General features: G+C 41.1%; 1 pseudogene across 1 annotated transcript; it reads left to right on the forward strand.

The window, feature by feature from the left end:
• The first annotated feature begins 8,241 nt into the window (after positions 1 to 8,241).
• On the forward strand, positions 8,242 to 9,494 carry LOC128567520 (dehydrogenase/reductase SDR family member 7B-like; annotated as a pseudogene). The gene has a single exon (XR_008374891.1). The product of XR_008374891.1 is annotated as a dehydrogenase/reductase SDR family member 7B-like (transcript).
• The last annotated feature ends 974 nt before the right edge of the window (positions 9,495 to 10,468 follow it).

Genomic DNA, 10,468 nt, shown 5'->3' on the forward strand with positions numbered 1-10,468 from the left:
ATTAAGGGGAAATAACAACTGATCCCACAGAGATACAAGAGATCATCTCTGAATACTACCAGAAACTCTATGCCCAGAAATTTGACAATGTGAAAGAAATGGATCAATATTTGGAATCACACCCTCTCCCTAGACTCAGCCAGGAAGAAATAGAGCTCCTGAACAGACCAATTTCAAGCACTGAGATCAAAGAAACAATAAAAAATCTTCCAACCAAAAACTGCCCTGGTCCAGATGGCTTCACTCCAGAATTCTATCAAACTTCAAGGAAGAGCTTATTCCTGTACTGCAGAAATTATTCCAAAAAATTGAGGAAGAAGGAATCTTCCCCAACACATTCTATGACGCAAACATCAACATGATACCAAAACCAGGAAAATACCCAAACAAAAAGGAGAATTTCAGACCAATCTCACTCATGAATATAGATGCAAAAATTCTCAACAAAATCCTAGCCAATAGATTACATATTTTCAATCATATTTTCAATCAGACAAAAGCTTGATAACTAGTCATTCATCATGATCAAGTAGGCTTCATCCCAGGGATGCAAGGCTGGTCTAACATACGCAAGTCCATAAACGTTATCCACCATATTAACAGAGGCAAAAATAAAGATCACATGATCCTCTCAATAGATGCAGAAAAAGCATTTGATAAAATCCAGCATCCTTTTCTAATTAGAACACTGAAGAGTATAGGCATAGGTGGAACATTTCTAAAACTGATTGAAGCTATCTATGACAAACCCACAGCCAATATTTTACTGAATGGAGTAAAACTGAAAGCTTTTCCTCTTAGAACTGGAACCAGACAAGGTTGTCCTCTGTCACCTTTACTATTCAACGTAGTGCTGGAAGTTCTAGCCAATACAATTAGGCAAGACAAGGAAATAAAGGGAATCCAAATGGGAGCAGAGGAGGTCAAACTCTCCCTCTTTGCTGACGACATGATCTTATACTTAGAGAACCCCAAAGACTCAACCACAAGACTCCTAGAAGTCATCAAAAAATACAGTAATGTTTCAGGATATAAAATGAATGTCCATAAGTCAGTAGCTTTTGTATACACCAATAACAGTCAAGATGAGAAGCTAATTAAGGACACAACTCCCTTCACCATAGTTTCAAAGAAAATGAAATACCTAGGAATATACCTAACAAAGGAGGTGAAGGACCTCTATAAAGAAAATTATGAAATCCTCAGAAAGGAAATAGCAGAGGATATTAACAAATGGAAGAACATACCATGCTCATGGATGGGAAGAATCAACATTGTTAAAATGTCTATACTTCCCAAAGCAATCTACCTATTCAATGCCATTCCTATCAAAATACCAACATCGTACTTTCAAGATTTGGAAAAAATGATTCTACGTTTTGTATGGAACCGGAAAAAAACCCGTATAGCTAAGGCAGTTCTTAGTAACAAAAATAAAGCTGGGGGCATCAGCATACCAGATTTTAGTCTGTACTACAAAGCCATAGTGGTCAAGACAGCATGGTACTGGCACAAAAACAGAGACATAGACACTTGGAATCGAATTGAAAACCAAGAAATGAAACTAACATCTTACAACCACCTAATCTTCGATAAACCAAACAAGAACATACCTTGGGGGAAAGACTCCCTATTCAATAAATGGTGTTGGGAGAACTGGATGTCTACATGTAAAAGACTGAAACTGGACCCACACCTTTCCCCACTCACAAAAATTGATTCAAGATGGATAAAGGACTTAAATTTAAGGCATGAAACAATAAAAATCCTCCAAGAAAGCATAGGAAAAACACTGGAAGATATTGGCCTGGGGAAAGACTTCATGAAGAAGACTGCCATGGCAATTGCAACAACAACAAAAATAAACAAATGGGACTTCATTAAACTGAAAAGCTTCTGTACAGCTAAGGAGACAATAACCAAAGCAAAGAGACAACCTACACAATGGGAAAGGATATTTGCATATTTTCAATCAGACAAGCTTAATAACTAGGATCTATAGAGAACTCAAATTAATCCACATGAAAAAAGCCAACAATCCCATATATCAATGGGCAAGAGACATGAATAGAACTTTCTCTAAAGATGACAGACGAATGGCTAACAAACACATGAAAAAATGTTCATCATCTCTATATATTAGAGAAATGCAAATCAAAACCACCCTGAGATATCATCTAACCCCAGTGAGAATGGCCCACATCACAAAATCTCAAAACTGCAGATGCTGGCATGGATGTGGAGAGAAGGGAACACTTTTACACTGCTGGTGGGACTGCAAACTAGTATAACCTTTCTGGAAGGAAGTATGGAGAAACCTCAAAGCACTCAAGCTAGACCTCCCATTTGATCCTGCAATCCCATTACTGGGCATCTACCCAGAAGGAAAAAAATCCTTATATCATAAGGACACTTGTACTAGACTGTTTATTGCAGCTCAATTTACAATCGCCAAAATGTGGAAACAGCCTAAATGCCCACCAACCCAGGAATGGATTAACAAGCTGTGGTATATGTATACCATGGAATACTATTCAGCCATTAAAAAAAATGGAGACTTTACATCCTTTGTATTAACCTGGATGGAAGTGGAAGACATTATTCTTAGTAAAGCATCACAAGAATGGAGAAGCATGAATCCTATATACTCAATTTTGATATGAGGACAATTAAAGACAATTAAGGTTATTGGGGGGGGAAGCAGAAAGAGGGATGGAGGGAGGGGGGTGGGGCCTTGGTGTGTGTCACACTTTATGGGGGCAAGACATGATTGCAAGAGGGACTTTACCTAACAATTGCAATCAGTGTAACCTGGCTTATTGTACCCTCAATGAATCCCCAACAATAAAAAAAAAAAAAGAAAAGAACAAAAAAGTTGTTTTAGGCTCCTGCTAAACAACAGTGACAACTGCAACCAAAAATAGCTGGGTGTTGTGGCGGGTGCCTGTAGTCCCAGCTACTCGGGAGGCTGAGGCAAGAGAATTGCTTAAGCCCAAGAGTTTGAGGTTGCTGTGAGTTGTGACCATGGCACTCTATCAAGGGTGACATAGTAACACTCTGTCTCAAAAAAAAAAAAAAAAAAATAGTTTTAAATTTAGAAGTGATAGATAAAATATAAAAAAAAATTTAATGTTCATTTATAAAAACTGATAAAGGTTTATAAAAACCTACTTTATATGTATCAATACTGACCCAAATTGAGTACATCAGTTTAATGTTTTATTAAAATTAGCTTTAGTATTAATAATACACTAATATAGGGGGACAGGGTTCAGCAAGTTCCCACCCAAAGGGAACAATGCATGGGTATAGGGCACACCTTCTGGGTGAAGGACACAATTATAACTCAGACTGTACCTTACAAACATAAACAACATAACCTAATAGTGTGTACCCCTGTATTAATCTGAAAGTTTAAAAAATAATATACTAACATAAAAATATTAATTTTTATTTTAAACAGATTATTTTGTAGTCATAATGAGGTAATAAAAGATTTTTGGTCACTTTTTAAATAAACCACAAAAAAAAAAAAGGAAGAAAGAAAGATTCAGTTTCCCTCATGCTGTCTTTATTAGGTTGTTTGATTACTTAGGAAACTGAGTCTCCTGTCTATCAAATAGTAAAGGATTTTGTATTTTAAAATCTCTGTCACTTTAGGCTGGGTGCAGTGGCTCAGGCCTATAATCTTAGCACTCTGGGAGGCTGAGGCGGATGGATTACATGAGCTCAGGAGTTGGAGACCAGCCTAACCAAGAGCAAGACCCGTCCTCTAAAAAAAAAAAGAAAGAAAGAAAAAAGAAATCTTCATCACTTTGGTTAAATAAATGAATTATTTTACACTGATTTGTCATCCTATTTTGTGATATCAAGTGTTTTAAGCCTTTGATATTTGACAAACTTCCCAAAATCAAATTCTAAATTCAGTCTTTTTGACCTTAAACTAGCTTTTTGGATCTTAGGTTCTAGAAGTCCAAGAGAGAGATGTTTGCTTATTCAGCATGTTATAATCATACAAAAACATGGTAAAATATGTTTAACTTTCTTTGAGTTGTATTTATATAAATGTGTTGTTCATGTGTGCTCTAAAATTATGCAAAATTTCTAAAATTCTGCTATGTACGAATTACCAGGAATCATAATTATAGTAAAGTATCACATTCCACAGAAATAATCAAGTTTCCTTGTCAATTATATCTTTATTGCCAGTCTAAGACTTCTGGCATCCACAATTATTGTTTGACTTTGTTCTCAAAACCATTTTTTTTTTTTTTTTTTTTTGAGACAGAGTCTTACTGTGTCACCCTGTGTAGAATGCTGTGGTGTCAAAAAAAAAAAAAAGAATGCTGTGGTGTCATCATAGCAAAGTCAAACTCTTGGACTCAAGTGATCTTCTTGCCTCAGCCTCCTGAGTAGCTGGGACTACAGGTTCCCACTACAACACCTGGCTAGTTTTTCTATTTTTAGTAGAGACAGAGTCTCGCTTTTGCTCAATCTGGTCTCAAACTCTTGAGCTCAGATGATCCACCAGCTTCAGCCTCCCAGAATCCTGGGATTATAGGCCTGAGCCACCGTGCCCAGCCTGATTCTTCTCAAAAAACAATTTATAATCAACTGTAGTCCAAAATTTGATGCCGGTTTTAAAAAAATTCATTTAAGACGACGCTAACAAGTACTCCTGAATACAGGTTTCTGGTAACTTTAGAGGTCATGCTATTAAAAAACTGTTAGGGCTCCAATTTAAAAGTTGATGGATTCATGAGGACTGCTAACCCAACACCAAACAGAACAAGGGTTAGACATGAGACTAAACCAGTAGAGGACTGGAATCATTTTTCATTACTTTTTTATTTTAAAAATGCTTATTCTTTTTATATTTTGTTTTCCAGAAGTCAATAAAACTTGTGTTTTGAGCTGTTTATAGCTTATAACAAATTGGGTGAATTACATCTTTGTAAACAAAAATTGAAACGCTTTTATTTGTCTCTACTTGATTTCTCTAGTTTGGAAACTATTTGTGAGTATTCTTAATATACTGTATCATTATTAGTATAGTTACTTATGTAAGTGCAATAAGAATCTGTTTTCTCTTGTAACTGGACACAATTGGAAACACTGGTTACTTTAGAGAAGTTTTGACTAGAATGGCATATTTTCAGATATGCCCTGGGTGCTTTGAAGAATTAAGGTTGACTTTGCAGAGCTGACAAAAACACCCTTTAAAAGACTGCCTTGAAACCTTGTCTAATGATTCTATTACAAGGTTCCTGACCTGTGATAAGCAAAAAATGTCATGATCTGACAGGCCCAGGAACCTCATGTTATTTTGGACCCTTGAAAAGAGTAATTCACCTAATTGATACAAGTATCTATAAGGCACCAATAAATCCTTGGCTTGTTTAGCCTCAAGAGATTTGTAAAAGTCTAATCTGAAATTCCTTATAAAAAGTTCTAGCAAAGCCAATTTAGAAGGAGGTCAAATGGCCAATCACTATCCTTGCTGCCTTTTACACAAATAATCAAACTAAGATTAGCCCTTATTTTGCAAATAAATTGGTCCTATTTATGTCTTTAAAAAATGGAAAATTAGAGAAAAAAATGTTTCAAAAACTATAGTATACCTATTATTAAATTCTAGGCTTGTCTACTGTTTTTGAGATTTTATTATTTGCCTATAATTTGGACTGCATCTTGAATCTTTCTAATGTTTCCAAATTATTCTTCCATTTTTCTGACTTGAACTCAATAAAATTATTACCACCTTTTTCTTGAGGTCCTATACATGGAAGCTCATGCCTGGTGATGCTTCAGGTCTAACATCTAGATACCTCAACTGACTATTTTCCAGACACTAATTAAACTAGGTTAAGATCAACTTCAGGATTGGCATAGTGGCTCACAGCTGTAATCCTAGCACTTTGGGAGGCTGAGGCGAGAGGATCTCTTGAGGCTAGGAGTTTGAGACCAGCCTAAGCATCATAGCAAGACTTTGTCTCTAAACAAAAGGTAGAAAAATTAGCCAGGCATGGTGGCAGAAGTAGAAAAATTAGCCAAAAATTAACCTACTTGGGAGGCTGAGGCAGAAAGATTGCTTGAGTCTAGGAACTTAAGGCTGCAGTGAGCTATGATACCACAGTACTCTGGCTCAGGGCAACAGACTGAGACCTTGGCTCAAAAAAAAATCAACTTCATCCTCATTGACTGGGAACATACTCAGTAAAATTAAAAAGAAACTGTGCAGCCACCATTCCTGGGTGAGGCTATTTCCCCCAAAGTCATCTGACCCCTGCTATCAGAGCATGACAAGAAATGGAAACCACACCAGAGGAAAAAGTCATTGTTCTGACCATCCAAACATGGGGTAGTGACATGCTCCTACACCTGACTCCTCCATATCGACCAGCAAAACCCTGACAGATATCAAGTTTCTGCTCAGGAGACAAACTCCTAATGAGAAGCAGTGAAAGGTCATGTCACCCTGATACTGCTGTTTGGCATTGCTTTTCTTACTTCCTTCCTCTGCTACTGGCTCAGCCAATCCTGGGAGCTGCCATGAGGTATCCTTCACTGCACATGCTCCCTGGGAACTAGGAAGGGTCGGCCATTTCCTCTTTTCTTTTTTTTTTTTTTTAGAGACAGAGTCTCACTTTGTCACCCTCGGTAGAGTTCTGTGACATCACAACTCACAGCAACCTCCAGCTCTTGAGTGTAGGTGATTCTCTTGCCTCAGCCTCCCAAGTAGCTGGGACTACAGGTACCCACCACAATGCCCGGCAATTTTTTTTTTTTTTTGTAGTTGTCATTGTTGCTTGGATCCAGAACGAGCAGTGAGGCCAGCTTCCCACCCTAGGATGCTTGTGTTCAGCTTGTGCCTCTGGGAGGGCTGGTGAGAAACCAGATGGAGTCATGGCATTTGATGTGATGCAAAAGCAATATAATGTGATACCCATGGAACACTGAATTTTCTTAATTTGCCTAATCAAGGCCCTTCTGGATTCAAAGTATTCTAAATTAGCCTACAGGCTCTTCTGTGCTCTTGGACTCTCGTTGCCTGCTCAGAAGCCTCTCCCTGCCATCTACTATTCTTTGCTGGAGATGCACCTGGAGGTTACTGCCCTGGCTCCTTTGATAGACAAGAATGGTGACTTTTATAATAACAGTGACCATTAATTGCCACATATTCATGTGTTGCATCTGAGTGTGTGTGCACATATATAAGTGCAAACTTCAATCACAACTCTGACAATCCACTGCAGGGTGTAGCTTTTTTCCTCTTTTCAGAGGTCGTCATAGTCCTACATCATAACCCGGCCCCAGCACCGTGGCCACAGCAGTCCTTAAAATAGGAAAGGCAATTAATTCTCACTGCATCAACAGTTGCATTTACTACAACAGAAGCTTTTTGTCCCTTCTCCATGTTTCTTTAGAACACAGGCCTTCTCTCCTGTGGACATTAGCCACTGGAACCAATCTCGTGAGCGCTATCCTTTGTGTGAGAAAACAATGTTGCTGCCCAAGGCTTTTCCTTCTGGAAAACGCAAGCCAGAATGACTTCTTTCTGCCCACTGAGCAGAAAGAGGGACTGGCAGGCTTGGGACTGGCTAGCCAAAGGATTGGTGAATGGATGAAGGACTGGCTGACAGGGGAAGGGACATTCAAGTGACTGGAGAAGATCTTGGCAGAGCTTTTATGTCCAAAGAGAGGCATCTGTTGATCCACCAGCACCTCTGTGTACTGGCCGGGTGGAAAAGGCTCTGCCTTGCCACAATAGATGCCTGACTCCTCACCGTTATGGAGCCACACTGCCATACTCCCCTCCATGGCAAAGCCTCCCCACTGGGACAGCAAACGGCGGGAGGCCAGTCACACAGAGCTTCCCCCACCACTCTCCCAATTACCCCCCAAACTTCACATATTGGAACATTGGGCAGTTCTTTCGGATGCCATGACCACTATCAAGCAAAGGTCCTTGGCTGTGGAGTTGTGCCAGTGCTCCCCAAGGTGGGAACTACTCCCCCTGGGCCTGCCAGCCCCCTAGTTTCACCCTCTTGAGAGATACCCATAGTGAGCTCTGCACAACACTCAGCTCCTGGTTGGCACTCTGCCTTCCTAAGCTCTTTTATTATTTGGGTGATATGGGTAGTATGTATTTCTTTTATAGATGGACTATTTATATTTGCAATGTCTTATGAAATCAGCTTGGGTATTTTATGTATTTTAAAAAATAACTATTCAGTCACCTTCCAGGCGGGAGGATGAAGTTGATTGACTATGATCTTTCCAGCAACCAGGAGGAGTCTGCTGAAGCCGAGGGTCATGGACTTCATCACCTCTGCGGCCATTCTGCCCCTGCTGTTCGGGTGCCTGGGCATCTTTGGCCTACTCCGGCTGCTGCAGTGGATGCGCATGAAGGCCTACCTATGCGGGGCTGTGGTGGTGATCACAGGCGACACCTCGGGACTGGGGAAAGAATGTGCAAAAGTCTTCTATGCTGCGGGTGCTAAGCTAGTGCTCTGTGGCCGGAATGGGGAGGCCTTGGAAGAGCTTGCCAGAGAACTCTTTACTTCTCCTGCCACCAAGGTGCAGACCCACAAGCCTTACGCAGTGACCTTCAACCTCGCAGAACCTGAGACCATAGTTGCAGCAGCAGCAGAGATCTTGCAGTGCTTTGGCCATGTGGACATACTCATCAACAACGCTGGGATCAGCTACCGTGGTGCCATCATGGACACCACCGTGGATGTTGACAAGCGGGTCATGGAGACAAACTACTTTGGCCCAGTTGCTCTAACAAAAGCACTCCTTCCCTCCATGGTCAGGAGGAGACATGGCCACATCGTCGCCATCAGCAGCATCCAGGGTAAAATCAGCATTCCTTTCCGGATCTGCATACGCAGCCTCCAAGCATGCAACGCAGGCATTTTTTGACTGCGTGCAGAGATGGAACAGTATGAAATTGAGGTGACTGTCATCAGCCCCGGCTACATCCATACCAACCTGTCTCTGAATGCCATCACCGCTGATGGGTCCAGATATGGACTTATGGACAAGACCACAGCCCAAGGACGAAGCCCTGAAGAAGTGGCCCAAGATGTCCTTGCTGCTGTGGGGAGGAAGAAGGAAGATGTGATCCTGGCCGGTCTGCTGCCCTCTTTGGCCATTTATCTTCGAACTCTGGCTCCTGGGCTCTTCTTCAGCCTTATGGCCTCCAGGGCCAGAAAAGAGCATAAATCCAAGAATTCCTAGTGCTGTGTCAGATCCAATATAAAAGAGTGGGGGCAGAGAAGCCACCACTGCAGGGGACATCTGCATTTGTTGAGGCTTAATGGAGATCTGTCTCACAGTGGGAAAGATGGCAGAAACCCTTCTCAGCAGACCCCTGCTGGCAGAGAAGGGCAACCAACACAGGCAGCAAGCTTCTTTCCAGGGGGGAGGGGTAACACTTAAGAAACTAAAAATATGAAATAAATGAACAGTAAGAGAGTCCTCAAGGACTACAACTACACACTCCTTGAATTCCAGCCACCCGCCCCCCCCCCCAAACTCCTGGGAATTGTTTGAATCATGGAATCAGAAAATGTTGTCACCTGACCCAGCTGTTATCTTATAGAACTTATCCAGCAGCAGACCACTTTCAGGGACCACTCACTTCAAGAAAGCAGCCTGCGGTTTTAGGAAATCTGTTGTAACCTTGGTTCTCAGGCCCCTGTGACATCTCACTAGTTTGTGGTGGGTTATTTGCATATCCCCAGTGACGGGGGCTCTAGCACCTGACAGGAATTCCTCAGTTTCTCTTGATTCTTGCCACAGCCCAGCAAGATGCCAGACACTATTCCCAGCAGAAGAGGAATTTACTACAGAGACAGCAGCCAGAAGGGAGAGAACCCTGTGTGGCCCCGTGCATTGTCTAGAAAATGAAGCAGTGGGGAACTTGCCAGGTGGACACAGTTCTGCAGCAGCCCCTGGTCCTGGTGGAAGTATGCCATTTGTTAGCTATGACTAGTTGGATTGTAGCCAGAAAGAATGCTGCTTCCACCTTCCTGATTTATTAAAAATACATGATGGAGGCTGAGTAGATCAGCTCCCTTTCTAAAGGTCAGGAAGAAAATTTTTCTATTGCTGAAATGTAAAGTTGAAATTCTGGTCCATTGTAGACTTTCCCAAATTGGAATAAAACCACCCAGCATACACTGAAAAAAATAAATAAATAAATAACTATTCATTTCTGTCTTCCAGTTCAGCACACAAAGAGCTTAGAGGTCTTCACTACATCCTGACATCAAACAAAAAGCCAAACAAACTGAAAAATCAACAAGTGTTCGTAGATCCACCAGAAAAGAGGGATCATAGGACAAACTCTTGTTCCCAAAATAGGAGCAACAGATAGGTGTAAGGAGAGTCACACTTTACCCAAGCAGATACCTCCAGCACCAGGGTAGGAAATGGGAACTGTGGCTAAGAAGGTGCT

This window comes from Nycticebus coucang, chromosome 16 (genome assembly GCF_027406575.1).
Source record: "Nycticebus coucang isolate mNycCou1 chromosome 16, mNycCou1.pri, whole genome shotgun sequence".
Lineage (NCBI taxonomy): Eukaryota > Metazoa > Chordata > Mammalia > Primates > Lorisidae > Nycticebus > Nycticebus coucang.